Source organism: Sander vitreus, chromosome 9, assembly GCF_031162955.1.
Source record: "Sander vitreus isolate 19-12246 chromosome 9, sanVit1, whole genome shotgun sequence".
NCBI classification, from domain to species: Eukaryota; Metazoa; Chordata; class Actinopteri; order Perciformes; family Percidae; genus Sander; species Sander vitreus.
In genome coordinates this window covers 12483233-12511106 of record NC_135863.1, presented here as the reverse complement: position 1 = coordinate 12511106, position 27874 = coordinate 12483233, and the positions used below count along the sequence as shown (strand labels likewise).

Sequence of the window (27874 nt, the reverse complement as noted above, 5' to 3'; positions counted from 1 at the left end):
GACGGTTAACCAAGCTAGCCTTGCGCAGGCAAAGCCGAATTAATGGAGTGTATCATTACAGCTCGTTAGTAACATAGTTGCTGTGAGGGCGGTGCCGTCAGTTAACCTGAAGCTAGAAACCATGAGGATGGGGCGCTTTCTGATTTAAGTAGCTTTTATACAAGCAGCAATCCTAGAATGTCTTCTTTCATTTATGTATTTATTTATTTTGTTCATGCTGCATTGTTTTTGCACTGTACTTTTTAAAATGTCACCGCCTTTGTAGGTGGCACTCGTTAGTCTTTTCTGGCAACCATTGCTCAGGATGACTACTAAAGTCTTCTTGTATGTATTACAAACACTCCATTGTCACTTTGTGATACATTTTCCCTGAGAAGGACCTGCCAGACATCAGGTGCATGAAGAGTGCATAAAAATAAAATACTACTGTGTAATATCCATTAGTACTAGTAGCCAAACTCATGAGCACTGATTTATATGGTTAAAGGAAATAGACCATAAGACCACTTTTAAACACATAAATACAACGCTGGCATAAGACCAAAGTGTTAACTTCTCTTCTTTGAGTCGATGTAGTAGTTTTTTGCATATCACATCTTCAATGTGATAACCTGGAAACATACTGAACGGATGAATGCAAAGTAATCCTATTTGTTGTTTACTAATGAGCTATTTTGATCAAAACATTTCATAAAACAAACAAACGGTTCACTGATCATAAAAGGACAAACTATCATCTTTAATGCAATATGGAAGGCCAGCAAATAAAAGGCCAATCTTATTTAGAAGTGCATTAATACCTTGTTAACTTTAGTCTGAACTTTAGTCTAGTAACTAAAGATGCAAATTAAGTATGGGGAGATGTTTGACAGTTTAATGAACATCAAAATAAACCCTGCCCGATCTAAAACAGTAGGAGAATGAGAAAAAGATAAGGAGGGACAAGAAGGGCAAATATAGCGAGTGCAGAGGGAGGGAAGGGTTTCCTATAATGCTGCCTCACACACTTTAATTTCAGCATGCATGTTTTTTTTTTTTTTTAGGGCGAAGCAGGATGCTGGGAAGCCTGGGAGGGGCACAGGGTGGGTAAGTGGGGCTGGATATGGGGGTTTGTGGGATATGTGGTGCGGCTGTTAAACTTGACTTGTGAAAATTGGTTTTGACTAATAGAAAAAAAATGAAGCAGGTTTTATGCATGCACACAGAGACACGCTACAAATGGCATGCATGACAGCAGACACGTACAATTCAAATTAAAATGACCCTGCATAAATTAAGACTTGTTATAATATATATATATATAAATAATATAATAAAATAAGACATCCAAATTTGATATAAAAATACCTATTTACTAGCACCAAGAAACCACTTTTAAGAATTCAGCTAATTTCTTCTTTTTTTAATTACTGAATTTAAAGCATTTTGGAATACAAGCCGTCAATTTGTCTTAAAATTACTCAGAGGAGAAAATAGCAGTGTATAATGAGTTTGTTTTCTCACATTCATACCATTTATTATCCCCTAACTCGGTGGTCTCTGATTCTTACCGTAAAAGGCATGTGCGTGTGTGCGTGTGTGTGGCAGGGTGGTGGTGGTAGACCGCAGACAGACTCTAGGTGCCGTTGCATGTGTGTGTGTAAATGCGTGCCTCCTTCATGTCTGGACCTGGACAGAAAACAAACAGAGGAGAAGAAAGCACAGGATAAATTCAGGTGTTTGGTAAACCATGTTATTAAAATGTCATACACACTCACACTGTGATGTACACTTAAATTATTCATCAGCTCTGACTGATGCGTGTAACAGTATTAGCGGTAATAAGTTTGCACTTTCATGTCATATGTACAACAAGCCCACTCACAACCCAGTTCCTATTTACACTCTGGGTGGTCTTGAGAAACAATAACAAGCCACTGCTGTGTGTACATTAACACAATTCATCTTATAAAAAAAGGTTTGGACGTAGGCTAGGTGGTTTAAAGTAGAAATACTGTGATGTCTCAAGAACAAGAGCCCCGCTAACACAAACATATGGAGTCAGCCTTTAAAGCCACTTTGCAGTTTGTGAAAACAGATCTAGATAAAACATCCAAGTGATTGTGTTGCGATGGCTGTTATGTCTCTTCTAATAAAGCTCAAATGTCATCAGTGTGCTTTTATGTGGTGCCCTAAACAAAATAAAGAATGTCGGGATAATGAAAGCCCTGACTGTAATGTATTAGAGCTGGGTGTCTGACGTGCCCACAGCATGGTGAGGCTGGGAGTGATGTGCACTGAGACAGAATGAATTATCAAGAAGACTTCCTGACATCTTAAGTTGACCAGATGGTAGTCAGCTAAACCTATACATGATTTACTTTGTTTGAAAAAAGACATTTACAATCATAATTAGCAAACTGACAAACATGTATTCAACTGATTTTCAATGAGGCATCAAAGGGAAGGTATTTTAAGGATATAACATTGTGCATGTGTATACATGTGTATAGAGTTTGTTCTCCGAAAGGCTAACACTGCGCATTCCCTGCCTCTATTTTTCTCTACCCTGGCAAAAGAAAAAGTGGCTAAGACTGCAACTAATTTTAGTTTGGTCTATAAAATGTCAGAAAATAATGAAAAGTACAGTACAAAGAACAATCATTTTGGAGCATCAGGAAAGCATGGAAAAGATGAGTGCCCTAATTAAAAATGGAATGTGTGTATACACTGTATAAAAAAAAACAAATAAATACATGCACATATTATCTTTACTATAGTAGTAGTTGTAGTAGTATTAACTCACGATAGTTTCCATGGTTCTAACCAGCATCCCCTGATGTTTTCTTTGATTCGAGTGCCATTTGGTATCCCATTGTGACTAATAATGAGTCACACTGTGTACTCTGAAAGGTGTGGGTTCATTTGTAGTCAATAAGGACATTAAAGTTCCTGTGAAAGACAATCATATTTTAGCTACTTTGGCCAATAAGGATTTCTTTGAGCACTCTGCTGTTTGCGGTTTTAAGAAGTCCCTCAAAGTCCTTCTTACTTCTTTGCTTAAACCATTTGGTCCTTGGCAAAAACACTAGCGAATGGTCAAATTTAGATGTGGCATGTAAAAGTGCTTCTTACTAAATATATCTAGAAGTCTAAATATGCTGTTTTGGACCACGCCTGCGATCATAAACTACACATTTCTGTGCAGACTCTAAGGCCAACTTCAACTTTGATATTTTATTATATGTTGTAGTAATATTGTATGCTTATCAGTCTTCTTTTTCCTTCATATTAAATGCAGTCAGTCCCATGTATTATATAAAGCAGTTTAGACACAGCTCTAATGAAACCTACACTAGACAAATTACACACCACACCTTAATAAATGGACCTGAAAATTCCTAGATATTAAATGTACAATCTTAAAACCTAGTTGCAAATGAAAACACACACAAAAAGAAGAAAAGAAAAAATCGGTCCAAAAGGTTGTTGAAAGGTGGCTTGCTGACGTAGACCTGCAAGTAAAATATTACTCTGAATTCCTCAGCCGGATCTACATTCATAGAGAAAGAACAATGATTGACCTTGGCCAGATGAAAAATTGCCTCAATTGTTCATACTTCACTTTGATGTTAAATACAGTGAAACAGGGCCGCACAGGAAAGCTGCTCGCCACAGCTGAAGGAGAAATTAAACCTTTTATTCCTAAGAACTGCCCCCCTCGTTTCTCTTTCTAAAGTTCCACTCTGTTCAATTGCCTGCATCTGCCGGAATATGCATGCAATTTACTATTTCTGTCTTGCCCGAGGTAATGCATCCTTCAGCTGCTGCTCTTTTCTATGGTATGTTCCTTCATACAATCGTTTTTTTAACCACCTCCTGCATCATTTCTTTCCCACCTCTCAATTTCTCTCTCATTATTTTTGCTCTCTCTCATCCCCACCCCTCTCTTTCTCTGCTCCAGTTAGCAGACTTGCCGAACCCAGGGAGGGCACCTCAGTCATTAAGGTCCCGGCACGGAGTCACACATTTATATTCTCATTAACAGATCCATGTGCTGCTCAGTTCATTAAAAAAAACCCGGGACCACCCACATGTTTAGGCACCCTCAAAACAAAATGCAACAATAAAAGATGTGTTCTCTCTGCCGGCTAAATGAGCCAATTCACACAAATGGAAAGAAAGAAGTTGGAAATGAAGGGACGGGTTCGATGATACACAGGGTGTTTATGTGTTAACGAGAAGACGCCATTAATCAGGTTTGAGTGCCTGGATAGTCCTTGTTGTGGGATTGGCCTTGCAGTTTTTGTTCTTTTTATATAAAATAAAGGAAGTCTTGTATAAATTACAGTTTGTTTCCAAATGTGTCAGAAAAGAGTGTGTGCGTAATCGCAGTTTATAAGACAAACTGCGCTTTAATTCATTCCTTGGTTAGCATGAGTTTTTAAACTGTGCCGTGCTGTATCAGAAGTATGACGTATGAAGTCGTGTAACACTGATGCAAACACCTAATTTCTAGTGACACAGGTGATGTTCTTTCTCTCTACCTCTGCTACAAAGAGACTGCAGGGTTAAGCAAAGAAAACGCAGCTAGAAGTTATTAATGAACACCTCCTTGCAATTTGAAGCCAGTTGTGGTCCTGCGTGGCTCAATGGACAAAAAACATTGCAAGTTAGGAGTTCAACTTCCATCGGGCCACCCAGGGTTGAAATGTATACTTGGTAGAGTAAGACATGTCTGAGCTGTACGGAAAGAAATCCTGCAATTACAGTTGTTTTTTTTCGGGTTTCTTTGAGCTAAATAAGGGCACACAGAAAAATATATCTTAAAGATCTTTAAAAGCATTTATGGTCTTTATGGTAAACTTATACATCTAAGCCTTTTTTATCAGATGGCTTCAGTTCAATACTAAAGATAAAGTAAAGACCAGCATGAAACCGTAAGATGCTTCGATAAAGGCTTCCAGATAAACGACCTGAAGTTAAAAGTTGCTAAAGTTGGTTCTGTGATGAGATGTAAAGTCATTGACTCACCGTTGTCCTTTGTAAAGTAAAGGAATAACTTCTATGAATGTCAGGTAAGTCTGCCAACTGCATGGATCAATTGGGATTTTTTTAATCTGCTGCGCCATGTCCAAACGATTAACAGGCGTACCAGACAAGGAAACAAGCGGCATGGCTGTTTGCATTTCTTTACCTTTTATGTCTTAACATACTATATACACTGATCTTTGTGCTTTGCCAGGGTATGTCTGTGTTCTTACCATATTGTGCCTGTTTGTAATAAAACTAGCAGAGGCATGTAGAGCTAGACCACCCAGAGCAGTTACCCAAACACCCTCCTTACTCACAAAAAAGAAAGAAAGAAAAGTCACTAGTCTTAATTATATCCATCCTCTGGGCGTGTCTTTTTGCCTAAAACAGACATCTGAGCCACTCCCCCCCTCTCCCCCCACCAACAGGCCACAAACCTCACCGAGGCCTTATGGAAAGAACGTTTTGGTGAACATATTGACCTTAGATGGAAAAACCTATTCATCACTGTGAGGAGTTATTTTTACTGAGGTTACAAAGACAATCTGATTTTATATTGTTTATTGTTGGATTATCTCCTCCTGTACCCTAGACTTGACTTTAAAAGTTCCTGCAGAGGTTCGTTTGATAACAAAATCTGCAAGATGTTAAAATCAAGTGGGTGAATTGTTTACCATATCAAAAGAGGTGGGATGAAATACCAATAATATCAAAAACCTGCACAAAGCCAAGACTTAGATGAAAGAGAGGAAAAGACTAGACAACCCTTGCACGCACACACACACACACACACGTACGTTGTAATAAAGAGGCGTCTGCTCCAGGGAGGAGGCTGTTGTGACTGCACTGTTCTTTTTTATGATCTATAATTTGCATGCTGGCAGTGTGATCGGGCAACCTAGTGGTGTCCACATAGAGTGACATAAAGACATAGAGACAGAGATAGAGTCTACACAGGCAGGACCCCAGCGGCTATCTGTCAGACAAATCCTCCCAAGGCTTTGATCCTCTGCCCACGTCTCTCTCTGCGGTTTTTGTTTTCAGACAAACAACTCTGATGTTTAGCTGAAGTGCAATGAGATTCCAAGGCCCCCAAAAAAGGAGGACTCTTATAATCTGCTGCAAAAGAACACAAAGGAACACCAGCTCAAAAAAGCCAATTTATGATGGACGCAGCTTAGAATGTACCAACATGCTCATCACCCCTGTCCACCCCTTCCTTCCTAATGTTTTCAATATTCTATTCATCAAGGATCAAGGGGTTAATCTACTTCTGTTGCCTTTTAGCAGAGATGCTATCAAAGGTCATTTGTTCCAAGCAGTGTGGGTAATGACCCTGAGCCGACACTTGCTGTTTGGCTGGGAAGCGCAAGTGCAGGTAAGTAACCTCATATATTCTCGGGGGCTGAGCTAATGAGAGGGAATGGGAATACAGACTACGGTCCATCATCTACTTAGGACCCAGACAGCAGTGCCGTCGTTCTCTGCTGAGTGTAAATACACACACACACACACACACACACACACACACACACACACACACACAACACCCTAACCATCCTCCTCTTCATGCACCTAATTTTGCTCCTGTCTTAAGTAAATGTACTATGTGTAGCATTTTATCATCAATAAGTCAATATCAAATTATTTCTGAGACATTGATATTATTACTGTAAACAAGCTGGCAGTTTCCTTTTAACTGGATTTGTGTAGATTGCTGGTATGCTTTACTGCACAAAACATTTCAAAGATGCCATTCTTCCAGCACAAAAAAATCAAGTAAAAACAACAACACTATAACACTACCACAGGTTTAAAAGCCATCGGTCCTCTGGACAATAGTTGCAATTATGATTATAATTATAATTTTATGAAAATAAACCACCATTAATCTAACATGGATATAGGACTAGCTTATAATAATGACATAACGATTCTTCATCATAAATGACCAATAGAGGTATACATAAAAAATAAATTTCAGAGCTCTGTGCATTCTTTATCGTTAGCTTGTTGTACCATCAGCTACTTAAAGTAGCAGCCGTATATGGAGGAACACACATGCTTGCACAGAAGAAGTATAGCTGAGTGTAAACTCCCCAGCCATGTGAGGCTGAGTGAATTCTGCTGTGATGGGACAGAGGCAGGGGGTCCACTCCTCTGCCTTTATTCGATTCAAGTTGAGCCTGGCAGCCTCTCTCACTGCTCTGGCACGCACACGAATATTTATGCTTGTGTATGTGGAAAAAGAGAATGAATACTGGAATAAGTACCATACTGTATTTAATGTATATGTGCGTGTGTATATACTGTAAGTGTGTTTGTGTGCATTTTCTGGCCAGCATTTCTCTATCTCTGTATTCTCTTTCTCAACTTCAGTCTTCAGAAAAGAACAATAAAGCATATTCGAACATAGACCTTTCTTGAATTGCTCTCATAGCGATCCAAAAGAAAGCCCCCAAGGCCAAGCAGAAAGGATTCAGAGGCCTCATTTAGTAGGCAGGTATAATCGAGACACCCCTATCCCATCCCTCGCAGCAATTAGAGAGAGGCCAAAAAGTGCAGTATTTTATGACCTTATAAAGACAGAGGCATCGCTCTATTGGCCCTCACCCCCACTTCTCCATTTACCAGTTCTACAGTAACCCTCCCCTTTTTGGTTCTCTCTCATGGATGATTCGCTCAGGCTCACTTTGAAATCTTCTCCACCAACATCTCTTTCCCTTTCTTGTTGATTCCTACTCTCTCTGAAATATTGTCTCGCCACCACCACCCTTCTCAGTTTTAATTTTTCTATCTCTGCGCCCTCATGACCATCAATCTTTCATCCACCCATCATCCATCCAGTCATTTTAAAACTATTGTGGCCTCAAACTCAATAAAAGCGCTCATTTTAATCTTTAATCCTCTGGTGGTTGGTGGGTGTCTTTGCTGAGGGGGAAAATGCTTTGATGGAGGAGCACTGTTGTTCTATGCTTTCCTTTATGTGGACACAAATGTAACCATTTTCAACACTTGTCCATCAGGCTTCTATGCCCGTTCCCCAACTAGAGTATGTTCTGCCCCTTCACCATTGTAAACCATCCTTCATCATTTGCCGGTTATTTTGCGTGAGCGTGAAACTGACAATTACTCGCTCTATCCTCCAGTCCTGCAGTGAATTAATACGAGTTGACGAAGTGACTCATTTGCTTGTCATTTCCCCACATGCATTTTTTTAAATATGAAACCATGTGACACATTGTGGCTTCAGCCTTGCAACCCAGCCTCAAATGGACACCCAATAAGAACCATTGCGCTTCTTGAGTCCTGCAGCTTTTAAAGCCAGCTTAGCAAGACTTGGCTGCTCCTGAAAGACCTTCTTCCACCGGAGCGGAGGGCAGACACACTTGAGAGGAAAAAGTGTGTGTGTGTGGGGGGGGGGAAGAAAGAACAGTGCCCTGTCTGGATACTTGCTTACAACATCCTCCATCTTATTCCTTTCTTTCTTCCCCAGACTACGCTTGCATCATTTGACCAGTTCCAAACACAACAGGGTTGTGTGTAGCTGTACAACTTGTGACTCCACTAATCTCTGTTGCTTGATATATAGCACATCCATCAAAACAATGACGAAAGAAGAAGCGGAAGGCGTTTCTCCATCAAATGAGTTCAAAACCCACTTCCATTTAAAAACAGCTGTGTCTTGTCCAACTGGGGTGATTTGGACAACGATTTGAAATATTGGGAAATCATTAAAACTGACTTGTTTTGGCATTGGACAATGCCTTGGAGGATAGTTTCCCATTCTTTTAAACCATATCTGTGCACCTCAACAACCCTCCTAATCTTTTTCATAATTTCATCATTTAAAATGCTGAAATGCCCTTTTTTTTAGTGGTTGTGGACATAAGAAAGATTGGGCCATACAGCAACAGCATTGAGCGTACCCAGAGAAAAGAACTGAAGGGAGGTGAAAATGTGAGAAAAGACAGAAGGTTGCATGGCTCAGCCAGACTGAAAATAAGTGAGTGAAAGACATGAAAAGCTAGAAGAGAGAATTGAGTTTGACTGGAATGGGTTTATTTGAAATGAGTTGAGCTGAACCGAAATAAGCTGAATTGAATTTGTTCTGTCTTCTGCAGAATGTCATTGTGAGGTACAGTTCATATTGTAAGTATTTCTCAGAGAGGAAAAAGAGAGTGACAGAAAAGGACTTTTGCAATGGCAGGGCACAACAAGGGAGTAAGTATTATGTTGTGTAATAGAAGAGTCACAGGTTAATTTCCTTAACAGCCAATGTCTTGAACCCTAAATGCTCATTTGTGCACTCCCATTTTTCCTTTTGTTGTATCATGACAGTATTTTGACCTATATCCAATTCATGGTTGCTTTTACATTTATTTGATGTTCTAAGGAAAGAAGGAAGAAAAAAAGAGTAGCACCTTTAGAAAGTCAGCTTTCACAAATAGAAAATCCAACCCAAAAAAGATAGCAGAAAAAGACTCAAACAGAAAAAAAAAAAAAACAGATCCTGAACATGACCATTTACAGAGCCTACAATATAATAATAATAATAATAATAATAATAATAATAATAATAATAATAATAATAATAGTAACACCAATAATAATAAAATATAAATGACCTATTCTTATGGAAGGATCAGGGGGAAAAGTAGAAATGATCTCCTGCATGAAGTACACTGGATTTCCTATGACTAAAAGTAAGAAACTCTGGTCTGCATCCAAAAAGGCTTTAAAGAAAAAAGCACACCATTGCTTTAGTAACCTCTGGGTGGAGAGTGGAGGTTGAGGAGAGTCTTATCAGAAGGGAGGATGACAGGAACTGAAGAAAAAAAACATTTTCTTTTCCTCACACTGCCTCTCCTCTTTCACTACCCCCCTATCTGTATACGGTGGCAGTCATTCGGGCTGTGCCTGCATGGTGGAAAATGATTTACTGCTGCTTTCAGCCTCACACTGAGATAGTAAGAAGATTACTCTCTGAGAGACTGGTCGCTTTGGGAACCGCTGAAACACGTTAAAACAATAAGGTAGCTCTTTTCCAAGTTTCACTCCTGTGTTTTGCCTTTTGGCTATGCTGTTTTCCAAGGTAATGCTTTTTTTTTTAAAATTTTACTCCCTGCATCCCTGAAACGTTGGACTTTTTAAAAGCTGTAATGGATGCTGGAATATCCTCACAGCATGAAATGGATTCTCTATTTTCTGACACAAAACAGGGACGGGCTAAACATCTATAATGACACAGGGGGAGTTAAATGCAGCAGCATAGAGTCATAATTAGGATAGGAGTTCAATAAGATATCACCATATTATAACAATGTTTGGACTGATATTCAGTATCCATGACCAAAGAATATAAAATACTAAGAGGAATTCCTTTTTGGGATGGAATTATATTATAGTTTGAGTTTAAATGGTTCCTTAATGCAAAGTAATGCAAAGTGATGCATATTGCCTATTTATTATAAAAGCACACCAAATAAGATTTTTGATCAATTCTGAATTAAATGTATAAAACGCCCAATTACATTCAAATATTAAAACGTGGGGGGCGCCAGGGTAACTCACCTGGTTGAGTGTGCGCCCCATATACCAAGGCCCAGTCCTTACTGCAGCGGCCCGGGTTTGAGTCCTACCCATGGCCCTTTGATGCATGTCATCCCCCCTCTCTCCATAGCCCCTTTTCTGTCTTCATCTGTCCTATCAAGTAAAGACCAAAAAGCCCCCAAAAATCTTTAAAAAATCTTTAAAAAATATTTAAATGTGCCTGTGACTGTTCTTCGCTAGCTGTGTTCAGAGTGAAAACAATCTTATTGAATGTAAATGATGCCAAGCCAATTATACTTGAACCAAAAAGTGTCATCCATTGGTTAGCCACCGTCGTGATAACATGAAAACTATCCACTGTCAACCAGTCCCAGTCCCGCAATTTCTGCATTTCCAAGAGACCAAATTATAGAAATGAAAACATATATCAACATACACATACATGATAATTGCTGGTGGGTTCCTCTTCAGTACAGAGAAATGAATGTGAGTGGAAAACAGAGAAAAAGGTGGCGAGATAAAGGCAATAGAGAGGTTGAGGATGCAGCAGGTGACTCAGTCAGGATGGTTGTTCTTCACCTGGTGGCTGTGGCTCGACGCCAGGGACACACAAAAACAAACACAGACGCACTCAAACGCATAACAAAAACACACGCACGCATGCAAACACCAAACCCACCCCAGTACACAGCTGACTGAGACAATCAGGTGAAGGGGCAACAAAGGACAGACAAACATACCCCGGGGCAAACCGAGCTCTCTTACCTCTCTTTCATCGCTCTTGTCTTTTTCTCGTTTGCTCTTCAGCTTCCCTTCCTTCCCTCTGCGTGAAGGCTAACGCTGCAAGCGCTTGTTCTGTTTCTTCTTCTCGTGCCAGGTCCTTTCATGGACAAGGAAAAGGACAGAAAGGGGAAACAAAACCATTAAGAAATTGTTTGGAATAGAGATATCTCTACCAGCACCATCAAGAAAATAAATATATAAAATTCTCCATTCATAGAGTTTGGCCTTGTGGGATTCCAGTTGTTGCTTCTAAAATTCAGTTATTTTTCAAAACAGTTTCTCACTCGCCGTGTAGAAAGAATGTATGAAATACAAATCGATGCGGTTCACGGCCTAAAGAAGCATGTGCTTGCACAAACGTTTAAAGTCAAGAAATATTTTGTTATGTTGTATTTCATCCCAAGTGATGACTATTTTAAAAGCATACAGTTGAAAACCTGAGCAATGCTGAGCAACAACAACCGGTGTTGTATTTGCAGAGTGGAGGAATGAGGTTCAACTTGTGGTCAGGAAGCACCAACTATAACAACCAGTGGCAAAAAGGAGATAGAATACAAAAGGAGAGTAGAATGATGACTTTTAAGCTCCTACTGCTGCATGCCAATCAGTTTGCATGCCTGCGCTGGCTGTCCGTTTCATCGTTACATTTATTTTTTAAGAGGACGTGTAATTGTGCTGTTTGGAGAATAATTTTATCATGGCTATACTGCTTCGTAAATTGACAGGGTTTGTGTGTACTGTCTTACAGCGCATTGATAAAATTGCAGCTGTGACAGCAGCCATCGCACACACACAATACACACATTTCGCCCATCTCATTTGTAGCATACAGCTGCACAGATAAAGCACGAGGGTTAAGCAAATATTGTACAATGGCCAGGAAACAATGAACCATCCCTCCCTCTCTCACACTCACTCACACTAACTGCAGCGTTGCTAAGAGTGTGGCAACTGTGTGTGTGTGTGTGTGTGTGTGTGTGTGTGTGTGTATGTGTGTGTGTATATGAAAAAATTACTGGCACTACTTGTCCTCTTTATTACTGTGAACATTACAGAACAAACACCCCTGCTCCCCTCCCATTCATTTTAATCTCTATTCTTAATGATAAACCTCTTCAGTCACACTCTCGCTCCGTCTGTACCCCTCCACCCACACCCCTCCAGCCTGGTGTTGACCCTCCGCAAAACCCCAGCGAGGCAACAGTGCTCCTTTGTTTGCCAGCCTCCCCCTCCTCTCTTTTTGCCCCCTCGCCCTGCCCCGGACGATGCTGGTTGGCGGGGACGGAGGCATGCCTCAACGGGAACGCCGTAGAAAAGGGAGGGAGGGAACGAAGGATGGAGGGAGGGAGGGATAAAATTAAAATATGTAGGTGGAGAGTGGGGGGGGGGGTTACTTTGGGGGAGAAAAAAGTTGGGGTCTTACGCAAATTTTTTCTCTTCTCACTTTCATTCCTGTACTTTTCTGTCCATTCATCATTACATTAGAGGGGCTTCTCAGAGTGTGTTTGTGGGGATGAGGGGGTCGGGTATCGGCGGGACTACACCCTCATTAAACCCACTGACTCCAGTTGACTGAGAGTTGAAGAAAGTCGATTGCAGAGAACTATTTCTGGTTTAGACTGGATGCTAATTATAAAGACCAAAGTAAATAGTAGATAGAGAAAAAAAGAAAAAAAACTTTGACTCCAAATTTGTTTTTCTGCTCTGAAAGCACAAACACTTAAAAAGAAAAGCTCTGTTCCTTGGCTTTTACATTCATATGGCTCAGAAATAATGTGCGTGATATTCCAAAAGGCAATTTGTAAAAATAGCGTTTAAGTACACAACTTCATATTTCTAATTTATGCAAAAAGAAATACTGGACCTGCCCATTGAGGTTAGTCAAGACCTAATTTTAGCCGTTTCATTCTGGTACCACTGCTACCTCGGCAAACCCAGTTCCCTAATAGCATAATACTGCTCTTGTAATGGTGCCTGGGGCATGTCTCATTTGGAAGTGAGGGAGACAGCACAGTAGAGCATTGCCTTTTCCCCTTAGCCAAAAACACACGTGTGCACACACACACAGACGCTGTGGCAGCTCCAAGGCAATCGGATCATTAACCCCAGCTAATCTACCAACATTATGTTTATAGAAAACGTCTGTCCAGCTTAGGCGCACGTACAACCAAGCCATGCTAATTCATTCCGTGTGTGTGTGCGCAGGTGTGATATGCTGTCTTCGTAAGCCATGTGTGTGTCGGCACTGCTGTGAGTGTCGTGTCTCTCAGTATGCATGTGTGTACACTTGTGTGTCATGGCTGCCTGTGTCTACAGTGTCTGCTGTGACAGACACAGAGAGAACATGACATGGACTGTGAGAAATAAAAAGTGTGCGAGTGTACTAATGTGTGTGTGTGTGAGAATGTGTGTGTGCTGTGACTGCCAGTGATGCAGCACACAGCCTTGATCTAGACTCCTGCCTCTCTTGGACACCCCGCTGCGCCTGCTTCATCAATCAATAGGACAGATGAAGACGGTCTCCTGCCGCGCTGCGAGGAAAAAACGGTGGCTTGCGTGCGCGAGTGTGTGTGCGTTTCTGCATGTAAGGAGGCTGAATGCCCTCGGGGAGAACGTGGCAGACATGATGCAAAACTCCAAGGTTTCCTGCCCACACAGAGATCATCTGCACTAGATTTCCTTCTTGTATCGCCAGAAAAAGTCAGACTCCATTTGATAGCTGATTTGCATAGACTGATATATTTACCGGTGTTTTCACCCTAACCTCCTACAACCTCTTCCACGTCTCAGAAGATGTTACATGGAAAACATGTTTTCGTGTAAGCAACTTTCAATTCAATTCTATAATTTTCTCACCTTTTGAGGGTTGTGGGAAGTGGTGCAACTAATTGTGGAAGCGTTTAATATAACCGCCAAAAATCATGCTGCATTGATTCCACAACTCTCTCTACATCTACAATGTAATACCAGGCTAAAAAAAAGCACCAAAGAATTCATTTCTGTTGGTCAGATGAGACATTCACCCTGAATCCAGAAAAACTCAATTACATGCACACGCAACTGTAATTACTTACTCCCTCACCCCCAACACACACACACACACACACACACACACACACACACACACTTGGTGTGTCTATCTACACTCCTTAAAACCCTGGCTATAAAAAAACGTCTCAGGGGCTTATTCAAACAATCTTTATGAAAATGGTTTTAATATACCTTCAGGCACAGTCAAATGAAGTGGAAAATACTTAGAAGCTGAAAAAAAAACCTTACACAAGCAGGCGAGCCAGATTAAGTGAACTTCATTTTCAGTCCATTAAAAAGCCTGTGAGACTCATACAGAACATAGCTGTAAGAGAAACACCTAAAACTGCCACTCAAGAGAATGTGTGAAGGCTAAAAAGTGATCAAAAATAGCTTGTTGGGTGTCATCAGAACCTGGTGTATTTACTCATTTGCAAAGTAGGAAGATACGCCCTTGGAGAGTGCACACTCACATACTACCAATTGTTTATTGAAAACAAGGGCTGTGAAACGATTAGTCATTGCAGTATACATTTGTGAGTCAGAATAAGCAGCAAGTTTGGTTTGAGAATAGCTCAGACTGAGAAAGTATAGTGTTCCCATAGGTCACATTATGATTCAGGACACCCAAACCTAAAAACATTTTTGCTAACCTTTTCAGAAATGCTGTATGGCTGAGCTAGCGAGGCTTTGTCCCTGTTTGGATGTGGATACATTTGTGTTTCTATTTCTCAAAATAATTACAGAAACTACAGATTCTACTACAAAAACACGTTTTTCACTTATACTGCATTTTATTTTCTTTAACTTAGTTAATAATTACATGACATAATAATAATGACATGATGTTAAAGAAACCTTTAATTTTAATCGAAAGCCCAGTTGTAATAAAAGTGTCCTCAAAGTACAGTAAAAAAGACCATCAATCAATTTTACGACATTGAAATTGTAGACGTAACTGTGCAGAAAGAGTAGGAAGCTAGATTTGCGTTTATTTTGTTACTGGGAAGATGGAATGTGTGTCATTTCCTCATGCTCTAAATGCCCAAGTGACTTGAATGCAAATCCACAACAGCCATTTCTCCCACAGCGCCTAAATCCTCCAGAACTGTTATCAGTCATTTGGAGGGTTTGACTCCTCAGTATGCAGCAAGACCGTTTTGTTTGTTTTCAATGTAACTTGTGATATTTGGCCGAGGCTCAGTGCTCTCTTTGTTAACCATTGTGTGGAGATGAATGAATCTTTCTTCCAAATTTCATACAGAGAGGCACTGTGTGAAACCATAGAAACACCTTTGAGACCATTAAACTGAATTCTAGACTATGCGGGCACCAGGAATATGCCATTATATAGAAACTGATATAAAGCAAGTATTACGTCTTGATTTAAGGTAAGTTCTACTGTACTGTTACACTTCTATATAATGGATCTGATAAATGTCAAGCGTTTTTTCTTTCAGTGGTGTCCTGTATGTCTTAAGATGCTTCTTCACACATCAAGAAGAGTACATTTAGTGATAGCATTGTGAGACTGGAGAAGAAACAATGGCATAGCAAATCATTGTTCAAATTAGAAAAAAAGCTGTTAAAGAGTTTGAATAATTTCTCATGCAAGCAGTTATAGATTAGCAAAGATGCAAGCTGAGGCTGCAAAGCATTCTGGTTTATTGATGCTACCGTACCAGAAATGAGCATTGCTTCCCTGTTCTGTGATGGATTTTTCTCTGCATGACTGTTGAAAGTCAGTGCTAAATGGCAGAGCTTTTGTTTTGATATTGAGCGACTCATAACACATCGTATGCTCATAGATCAAATGTGCTTTGACCTGATACTATTCTGAGAATATCCTTATACTGCGTCACATTTATGTTACACAGTCATTTACGGAAATGCATAATGTAACTACAGAAGGGGCCAAGAAATGTGATGCAGTCTCTCTTTTAAAATACTTTAATTGGTATTCCAGTTAGGATTAGAAAAAAAGCATATGTGTATGGAGAAAATTGACTGTATAAATTCTCAACCCAAAAATTAAGTTACTGAAAAAAGAAAAATCCAGACATGAAATCCTGTGTCAGTTCCTAACCCGAGATGCCCCGATTACATTGGCACATTGTGTGATTTGACATTGTACCGACGTCTGACGCTCAGACAAAGGAGCCGGTGCAGGCCTCGAGGGGGCATATGACAAACACTCCTAAACCATAGCCAGACATAATCCCCCCACTCTCCCACCAAACCACACAACAAATGCACAGCGGAGGGGGACTTATTCAGAACATATTAGGGAGGTGAAGGAGGCCAGGCACTGAGGGACTCTCCCCACTTGGCTGTCCTAATCATCTGAGACATGCTCTCCAGAGACCCCCGCCCAATCCCCTTCCCGCCTACAAACCCCACCCCACCCCCCCAAAATGCATGACCCAGACACATCCAGGAGAGTTTACAATAACTAACTGGGGAGGATGACCAAAATGAACAGCCCCTCCCGGGAGCTGTTGTTTAATTGTCCATCTTCTTGGTCCAAATTAAACAAGCCCGAGCACATTCAAGTATCCATACAGACACACACCCCTCTGCCAACACCCCACTTTTAACAGACTGGCACGTTCCATAGAGCATGCCACTGATGCAGAATGATAAGTGAGACCCCATTGTCTCGTTATATTGTCTTCAATTAGGCAGGAGATGATAGGAGACAATGAGAGAAGCATTTGTAATCATGAGCCTCCCAAACTCATGCTGGGAAACAGAACTTCATTATGCCCAATGGTCCCTCATTGACGATAAAAGCAAGAATATGCGTGGTTCATCCTTAGGAAGTTTTCAAGCATAAATGGCTTGGAAAGAAGTGAGTCACCAGGAAATGCTGTAGGGGGTTCTGAAACTGAAAAACAACAGATATGGGTAGAGACCAATCTTCTTTTGTCTGCACTGCATGTCAACAGCGGGTTTCAACCTGAGAAATCTTCTTACATGTCCTCTTCACTTACCTGAAATCTCATCCTATGCAAGTTTACCACCCCGATATTTCTAGTCATGAAGTTATCAAGAATCTAAAGGGCTTTTAGAAAAGAGAAGTTGGTTTGAAATTAGAAAAAAAAAAAAAAAAAAAATCACTGATAATACTTTAAGAAGAACAATAAACTTAGTGTTTTTTCTGGGATAGTTTGTTAGGGATGAATTTACAGTAATAAAGTGTAGGCATTATGTCTTTTCATCTTCGCAACATACGCGTACAAGCTTAGCTCTGAGAACAGAAGCTCTGGCAGCGCTGGTGTCAGCTCAGAGCCATCTGTAGAAATAAGACTTCTTTAAGAAAGCAAAAGAAAAACTCGAGAGCGTATTATCTGCATTTACCTGGAGAGTGTTCAGCTGAGAAATGACTCTAACCTGACACTTTGCCGGCTTTGTAGCTTACCCTGTCGTTTAAATCACGTTCCACCGTGGCTGTTAAGCTTTGATAGAACTATCCGACCGGACAAATACAGCTTTCATAAAATTGTGCAAATGATTTCTTTCAACTGGGATCGCCGCGGTATTGTTCACCCATCCCTGACCCCCCCCACCACCACCGTGTCTTTCCTCTCTCCTCACGGCACAAAGAGCTAATCTGAGACCAACACTCGCACCAGCTCTGACACATTGTCAAACCAAAACGGGGTGATTTTATTTTCTTTAAATAATGTAAGTGAAGCATGAGGTAAAATCATCCATGGAGGACAACAGAGGGGTTAGAGAAAAAGCTGCATATTTTTCTCCCCATACACGCTGCAGGGATTATATAGTATGCTCCCTTTTACCCATCTATCCCTTCAGCGGTTCTTCAACATGTACAGAATCAGAGAGTGACCAGATAGATGCAGAAACGTTTTGGTTTTTCCCATTTGCAGATGGAATCAGTCTGTGATGGGTGCCAGTAGGAGGGATATCCGTCAAGTTGAGCAGCCCTGGGGCCAAACAACCTTTCCTGCAAGGCCCCGCTCCCTTATCTGATTCCAGCAGACGGAGTGAGATGATAGCCATGCCAGCCAGAGCCTTTGATTTTTTAAGTATATCCCTCTGCTTTCACACTGCTTTATTGATCGCCAACAGACCTCATTGTGTTCTTCTGCTAAAAGAGTGCTTTGAGAATGCTCTATTTGTAATGTGATCCCCCAGATGAGAATGGCAGAGAGGTGGACAGGCACTAATCCTCTTTTTGCCCCAGTCACCAGCATCGTCTATGACGATTCTTGTGGATCGCCCGCCAAGTTTCTCATCACCAGAGGCGAAGATGACTCCCATTTAACATTCACTCATTTATTCACCCATTTGCAATAGGGTTAAAGGAAATTTAACACATACATACTACCAAAGCAGTCTGCTCGATGCTTTCTACAGGACCTTTCAGCTGTATTGATTTTCAGTTCATTCATGATTGTTTTTAACCACAGGCTAAATGTTAAATGTGCTCATTGACCTCTGTGGACCTGACAAATGACTCTGTGTTGAACAGCACCAAGCAACAGTACAAAGTAGGAAGCATATGCCTCGTCACTCCACCCAGATGGCAGCAGAAAGTATGTAAATTGGTTCATTAACCTTACAGTGCTTTAAGCAGCGGACCACGCAGAGGGCTCGTTCCATCCGGGGTTTCTTGAATTTTTATTAACGCCCATTAATGGCTTTGGGGAGGTTTCCCTAATGGCCTGAGGTGTTATCAAACACTGTAGTAATTATATACATGCCATCCCTTGATTAACAGTCCTGTGATTATTGCAACATGTCAGATCATCTTTTTTCCCCCTGTTTAAAGACAGTCATCTATTTTCTTGGCAAGAACATATTTCAGAGGAAGAAAAAAGAAAACGAGGCCTCATATCATCACAACGCTCCCCCTCCCCAACAAGCAGGCTTGGATCTTTAACCCTTGACAATAGAATGGCATGAAGAAAAAGAAGCAGGAGGGTGAAAATGTTTGAAAGGATCGGTGTTTTCATACAGCGTTTTCCCCCAGTGCTTGCAGAGTGTGTGAAAAATGATCTTGCAGTGCGTGTCTGTGTGGGAGCTTTCAGCAGTGAGGGCTTGCACCTGGAGCAGGGAGGAGCATGCAAGGGGTCAAGGGTCACCTTGTGGGCTAAACAGGATTGGAGTTCTCCATCTTCCTAAGAAGGCGAGACGACCACTGCGGCTGCATTGCACAACATGGGCCTTTCACACACCCCTTCCTTCCCTTCTCTCCTTCCTTTCTCGTTCACCTCCTTTTCTGTTCTCCTTTGGAAAGGCGCAGTAATCCATAATCCACTCAACTATCAGCGGCTCAATTGTCCCTCCCGTTTGCCCATTTTCTCCCCTCGGATGGAGATTCAAAAACAATTAACCTCTTCACGGCTGGGGACTTTTCCCAGGAAAGGGCACGGTGGTAATTGAATGACTCCACCATTTACATTCCTGACCATGACTTCACTCCTTCACGCATAAATCTCGTTACCGTAAATCCTAATCTGTGGCTTTGTGATTGTCCAATGTCATTATCACGGATGTTGTATTATCAGGCTATGAAGACAGTATTTTACTTCAAGCGGTATTTAACAGGACAATCTGTTAATGTTTACAAAACACCCATCTGACCTACTTTAACCTTAATAGATTAACATAATTTGTACTCAAACATGTTGACAGTTTAGTGATTCAGAAAATGATGCCTTCAAACAACCTAAAATAATAATTATTCTCATGTCAAACTCAGTAGACAGTGCTATCCTGTAAACTGGACTATTTCACACCAAGTGTCTATAAGCTATTGCGCATCCCCCGCATCCTCAGCCTTCAATAAAATGTTGTCTTCTCCCCCTTCGTTATGGAGGGGCCTCCTATTCATCTCCAGGTAGAAAGCCTCAAAGTGTAGGAGGGAAGAACAGCTTGTTGCTCCCATTGAGCTTTTTTATTACTTCCCCCTTCAAAGGGTGATGGCAGAGGAAGAGACATTCTCAATCTCCTTGATGCCATGATAGACAGAAAACACACACAAACAAGTAGCAGGATTTCGGATGAAGCTCTGTGCAACTTTGACCAACACGTGTTCTTCATAACATCGTATTGGACAAGATGAAATGGTTGAGGGTACAGAGAGAGCCCATTCCAGCTGTTAGGGGATAATCTTCTAACAAACAGGTTGGTCAAAAATGGACATTGTTGACAAAAACAACTCCGGAATTATTAGGCTTATTCGACTAGAAACAGAAAAAAGCATTACATACAACTTGTTTTGATTTTCACTGTACTGTCGAGCAAAGATGTCAAACAAAGACTCCACTCCAACCAGCCTTTTTCCACAAAGCAAGCTAGCTTTTTCTTATCTAGCTACACCAGCAGCAGCCAAATGATGTAATCCCTAACCAACACACATCGAGAAAACTAAGGCATGTACTCCTCAAAAGGAAGAATGAATTTGTCCGTCAAAGAAATCCACATATCAAAGCATTTTCTACCAACTCACACCTCTAATTTGTGTTTTCTCTTTCCTTTTGCTCGATTTCAGAAACCACATTGGCTTAAGACCCACCTCAAAGATGCCCAGCACGTCGAAGTGCGACAAACAGCATCTGAGGGCCTCATTTAAAACCTCCAGTAAAGTAAAAATGGAATCTTCAATAAAAAATTATATTTTATGTTTATATTTGATGTTAAAAAGATTCAACTCCCGTTCATTACTAATGGGATAATAATTTTATTGACCCTAATTCTTTTGAATTCCGGGACTCAGATTTACCAGCATCACACTGTAAAAAAACTTAAACAGGGAAAACGTCAAGCTTCAGAGCCTCCCGTATGTGGTACAGAACAATCCTGAACAGTCATATAGTACAATTAATGTAACGCTTAAAAAAAAAAGAGCTAAGTAGCACCGCACATAAACCCCAGCTAATTGAACAAAATAGTGTACAATTAAATAATTACAGGCACCATGGCCACAACTAGATTCTTGCCGATGCTCGCCAGAATAGCTGAAATCTCCCTCTTTCAAACACAGAGACAAACACACACCACACACACACACACAAGAAGTCTTTGATGTTTCCTCATGAGTGTGTGTATTGTAGCTGTGTGAGTAACCCACTCCATCCAAGATCCATAGGCTACACATTGGCAGCAACAGCAGCGATGAAACTGCAACGCTGTACCACACACACACACACACACACACACACACACACACACACACACACACACACACACACAAACACAAACTCGCAAACAACATAGCTTGTCCTAATTGTGGATGGAGAAAGGAGAAAGAGGCACAGGCAGCGCCTGCATGAGGACAAAAAAGAGACGACGAAGAAGAAGAAAACCTCAAACAACTGGCTGTGCTCCAGACAGGAACTTCTCTTGATCATTATGTCTAGCCTTCAGGTGTCTGGGTTCGGGCCGACTGTAGGTGGTAGTTAGGTGTGTGTGTGTGTGTGTGTGGGGGGGGTGTAGATAACACAACAGCCAGACAAAGACGGAATAAGAGGGCTGCCTACATACCACCAGCATCAAGGAAAAAGGAGGGTGGGAGGCAAGGGAGGGAGCAACAAGAAGAAAAAAGGAGGCTTATAAAAATTTCATTAGACATTTGCCTATGTGACTTTCTGTATCGGTTTTCTTTTCTTTTTTGTCAGCTCCCCTCCCTTCTCACTCTTCTAGAGCGTTGACTCTGATAATGGGGCAGACAGATTTTATAGGTCCTAATTAAAGCCATCTGAAGCCTTTCAAAACAGAAAATGGCTCCGGTCCCCTGCTCTTTTCCTCTGATTGTGCAGAAATCACAGGGCACAGATTTTTGATTGTGGCTCCAAAATATACCTACATTTTGCAACAGCCCCCCTGTCTCCCCTGACCCCACTACCCCCTAATTTCCAATCAGTAAAAGGGTTCAGTGAATGACATGACCTCATTGAGTGTCTGTCAAATTCACTGGAATTTGACATAAATGCTTGTTGGCGGAACAATTCATTTCAGAATTAAAAAAGAAAAAAACATTTCAGTTCTTTATCTGAGCTTGACCGGAGTCTAAACTTAAAGGATGTTTTTTTGGTCATATCCTGCATTGAAAATGTCACAAAAGATTATTGAAGATCCACCCTTATCCTGCCTGGTGGGTTGAAGTGGAGTGCAGTCCTGTTTTAGTGCGCTTCAAGTACTCCATTTTTCTCTCTCTCGCCCCCCCTAATTGTCCTCATTGAGCCGTGTGGACCGGTTGCATAGCCTGCCTGTCTGGCTGGGGTCAGCGGGTTTACCGTGTGCTTTTTATCTATATTTAATGCTATGGCGCTGCGCGCAGACAGTCGAACATACACAATGAGAAACAGAGACGCAGAAAGAATGTCGACAGGACGAAATGAACTCAAGAGAACACTCAAGCATCAAGTGAAAGTAAATTTTTTTAGCGATTAAAAAAAACGCCTATAAAGCGTTTTTAATGTTTAATTCGCCTTTAATATAGCCTAAATAAAAAGGACAGAAAGCACACGGCGCAAAAGTGACACATGCAGTCATACATTTTAAACCGTCTGTAATCGACTACAAATAGGACTAGACGATAAATATAACTTCTACTTTCCGGAATAGTAGCAATAAATAAGCGATTAGAAGAGGAAAAAAATATAACTTACGATTCATTTCAATAACTTTTGGGCGTTATTTTCTCGCCCTTGCGCCTCTCCGGTCGTTTGGAGACGGGAAAAAGTCTGTTCCTCAGGCGAAGCGGACTCATTCTCATCGGCAGGATGGTCAGCTTCATCTGATGGCGATACAGTTTGCATAAGATAACACCTGATTAATTCTGCCGAAGACAGTGGACATCCGATTCCGCCGGTGTCAGGTCTTCAGTGATGCCTGCACTCGCCGGGATTGAGTGCTGAAAGGAGAGGGAGCGCACAGAAAGGCGTCATGTGAGCAGGAGAGTGGTGCGCCATTGGCCATCCGGGGATAAGTATAATAAGGCTACTCTGTGCGCCATTGGCCCAGGCCGGGAGCGGAGGCGCCTCCTCACTTGGCTGTGCGCAAGAATGTGAGTGCGGCTCACTGTTCATAATTGTCAGCAGCCAGGGGGGGGGGGGGCAGTAAGTAACAAATTGTTCCAATGATCTGTTTTTTTTGTCATTTACGAGTAGCGTGGGGAAATGCACGCATTACGTTTCCTCTCAAAGAAAGAGGAATGAATAAAATGTCTGGTGAGTCTATATATCAACTATTGAGTGACTTGTGTCAACTTGAAGATGGGGGCACGTTAATCTATACGAGGCATTTGATCTCAACGTTTTCAGCATTATGAGTAAAGATGACAAAAACAAAAATTAAAGCTCTAAAAAGACAGCAATAGAACAGCAACTGTACCCGTTAACATTGACCAGATGATAATACTATCTATCAGTCGACCTTCATTCCTTATGTAGTTCAGATAAGACGTTTTTCAGTGGTTTGATACTGCACTGATAACATGTTTAGTGTTTTATGGTGAATGTAGATTTGTTACCCTGACACACATTCATGTATCTGATTTTAACAGACCTACAACTGCAATGACATACACAATTACAAGAACAGAACTAAATCATCTGGTTTGTGGCCCATATAGTTTGATTTGTTGCGTTGTCTTCCTGCATAATTTTCTGGACAACGACCTGACCACCATGCAGGTGGATCAGGAATCGTATTAATATGATACTTAACTAAGCAATTATCACAGCTCAAATGCAAGGAACAGGATCATGTCATTTTCACAAGCTGATGATGAAAATTGATTAAGAAAGAAGTGGGAATATAAAAAAAGAAAGAACTCTTTGACACTAAAATGACTATAAGAGCAAACACTTTCACCTTTAATTTCTGAAATGCTGTCACTTCATGTTTTCCCTTTCTTGTTAATGGTGCTAAGACCTAAACCAACCTTTACAATGCATTTTTGACCATAACAAGTTCCAAAGCTAATTAATTATTTAGAAGATGGGGAGATAATTGAAAGGAAAGGATGCAACCTATAGGTGTTGAGGTGGGAGGTTACAGCGAGAAGACCCCTTGATGTTCTCTTTGTGTTTATGTATAGAAACAAAGGGAGCATAATATGTTTTACATATTTATACTGTTCTACCCTCTTTTATATTTCCATATTGATTTTCTACACAGTTGGACTTCACAGAGGGCAACAGCACATAAAAGAACATCCTCTCTCTGTCTCTCTCTGGTTCTCTGGAGTGTGGAGGCAGAGCAACTCAAGGTTCTGTATGGGTGAGAAATAGAGCGCATGTAATCTGGAGCGCGCATCTTCCCCTGCTCAGGCTGCGGCATTAAATCAATATTCCGCAAAGCTTTCTCTTGTTTTCACATTCACTTGACTGCTGCCATGATGCGCTGCGAGGGTCGAGCAGCCGCTCCCTGATTTTTGTGGCACTTGCCCCCCCTCCCTCTTCCTCCTCCTTCTCCTTCACTTCACTTCACGGCAGACACCCTCATTTGGATGGCTCCAAGGCGATGCGGCCATTCCATTTGTCTTGTGCGTTAACGGGAGGCGTCAGGATTAAGGCAACGCGTTATCTCGACACAAAACATTATCTCCGCCTCGCTCTTCCAACACCGTGAAACAATGATTATTAACTGCTTGAGGAGCATGTTCAGGGGTTTTCGAGGGTTGTCGCCACACTGAAGGAACATGAAATATATTTCACAACACACCCCCTGAACTAGATTTTTGAGTTTTCAACTCAAGATAATGCTTTCCCTTTTCTAGCCACTTGTGAGTACTTTCAGTACTGGCTTGCCTGGTGCCCGAGGGAGTATGGCTAACGGCATTATGACTGGACGTGTGACAGTAGCATTTTTACCAGAAACCAGCCCAGCACTTCCTTTTCAAAATTTAAAAGCATGTCGTGCTTCATCATCCCGGTGTAACATACTGGTTGTGCATTCAAACACACGTTCACTCACACCCCATCGTTATGAAAGCAAAACCCTGCCTCTGCAAAATGGGTCATACGCTGCAGTCACTTTATCTCAGCAAATGTATTGTGCTTGGGTGAGTGGTAGACATGCGCATGTGTGATTACACATCAAAGGCAAGACTGCAATATTAGAGCATGGCTGTCTTCGCTGAAACAGGACTTGAGCAAGTCGACCCGTTCGATGTGTTCAGGGGTTGCAAGTCTGTGTGATATAGTTAGCCCCAAGAGCCAAAATGTCAGTCTTTCTTTAATGCCTTTTAACAGCCAAGAGGAAGGTGCTCTTGCTCTAAAATGAACTCCAGTAGCGTCATTTTCATTCCACTGCAGTGCCCTGTATGCCTTATACGTCAGCGATTTCAAGCAAACAGTTGAACACATAGGATTTGCTCCGAACACAGAAAAAACATTCACCCTTAGTTTGTGTACAAAGATACACAGACAGGCTAATAAGTACACACACACACACACACACACACACACACACACACACACACACACACACACACACACACACTTGCAGATATGTATCCACTGTGGAGTGAATTTAAGCAGTTGGAGTTCAAAGCCACATCAGTCAAAAACGAGAAGATACTGTGGCTCTGTGCCACCGTCTTATAGACCCATCACTGTGCAAGCTAATCTGCGGCGCGTTGCAGCCCTATATTTAGACAAATTTTTTGTGAACACTTGGCATAATTCGCTGAGACGAAAGGAGCTCTTCGAAGCTGTTAACCTCGTCTCTTTCAAATTCATTTGGACTTTTTCAGCTGCGCATTCCAAAAACACCTGTTCTCGCCATTGTCGTCCTGTGAAATACTCTTCATTTCAATGGGGAAATAGTTAGTTATGAACGGAAATGATGGTGCAGTGTGTCTGTGAGAAGATGCGATGAGGTGGCTGATTCTCTCAGCTGCTCATGAGAGAATTGGCTTAATCTGAAATCAGTTAAAGTCAAAAAATGACTTAAGGTAAAGGGAGCAAATATTCCTGTAACACTACACCTGGTAAAATGCACTCCCATGTATTATTACCCAGGAAGTACAGTCAGTTTAAGTCAATGTGTGTGTGTGTGTGTGTGTGTGTGTGTGTGTGAGTACCAAATGCTCTGATCTGGTCCAGGTGGGCCAGAGGGAGTTGGTCATACTAAAAGCCTTTACCTCCATCTGCTGTGTGGCCTGCACATGCACCCACATTTACACACAAATATACAGGCAAGAAGGACTGTCTGGTTCAAAAGCTTGTCCCTTAAGCATTTAACACTATACGCTTTGGCCACAGAAACACACCCCACTGGGAGCCTGCATGGCATCTGCCTCCCAGCTCCTGGAGCCAAGGCATGGGGCCGAGGGAGGGGCCTGGGGCCGAGATAAGCTCTTCCTTCCCTGGTCACCGCTACGCTGTGGGGACTGGACAGGCCTGGAGCCTCAGCTGAGCACCGCTGATAATATCCACATGAGTGTACGTGTGTGGTTGGATGTGTGTGTGTGTGTTTGTGTGTTGAGAAGTAGAGGATTGGTTAAGGGGATGTGAGTGTGTGTTTGTGCGTGGGAGCAGGGATGCACACACTTGCCCAAATAGTCAAATAATAACAGAAGTGTGTACAGACATGTTTGCTTATGAGAAATGCCTTTGCTCTTGGGAATTATAAGTGGTACAACTGAAGAACAAAACTTACAAAGGCACAACTAAATTGCAATTCTGCTAAAATGTCTGTGTGAATAACTAATGTAATCGAGATCTGAACTCTGACATCATGATTTTTCTTGAAATTATTTTCCAAAGTAAGTATCCCTGTTTAAAACATCTCTTAAATTGAGTGTTAATGGTCTTATCTTCCTCATTTCAATGTTGAAAATCTCACAAAAAGCTGCACAAGAAACAAATTAAATTATCCAATTTGCAGATTGTCGTACGTCTTTTAAGGAATAAAATTTGAAGACAACAAAGTAGGAAACGACAAAGCAAGTAATAAGTACAGTAAATTACACTCACTACATTTGACATGTAACAATGTTGCTTTAATGGTGGTGCTCATTGTATTTTTTCATTCTTTGTATTTTGTTCATTACCCTCATTTGCGGTGTAAGATTAATTGCCGTGCTGCTAACAGCAAATTAATCTGTTCTTGTTCTCTCGCTCTAATTCATTGTTTATTTAACATGAGTGTAATATAGTCTTTTGTCGAATGGCAGAAAGTGGTCCCTCTTTGTTCAACAGCACTGACCTTATCATTTTAACTTGTCATATTGGAATACTCATTTACTCGTCATCTTAAGAGTCACCTCACGTAACGAGCCAGTGAGCCAAATTAAATTAATTCTAGGCTACTTTTAATCGTGTTGATGTTTCAAATAACAGTATATGACAAAAAGGTCTGGATGATGATAGAAACACTAATTGGTAAAAATATGTTTTTGAGATATTTCTTTATATTAAAATGTAATAATATTATGATGAGGACCAGGAGGTCTTTGACAGACTCTTTAATAACCACTCTCCCAAATGAACGGTATTTCTTAAATGTGTTA

The 27874-nt window shown here is 41.2% G+C and overlaps 1 long non-coding RNA gene across 1 annotated transcript; it reads right to left on the bottom strand.

The window, feature by feature from the left end:
* Positions 1–1367: 1367 nt before the first annotated feature.
* LOC144522887 (uncharacterized) lies at positions 1368–23222 on the bottom strand. Its single transcript, XR_013502460.1, has 3 exons — positions 23022–23222; positions 11332–11446; positions 1368–1668 (listed from the first exon to the last, which is right to left on the bottom strand). It is a non-coding gene; the product is annotated as an uncharacterized LOC144522887 (long non-coding RNA).
* Positions 23223–27874: the final 4652 nt, after the last annotated feature.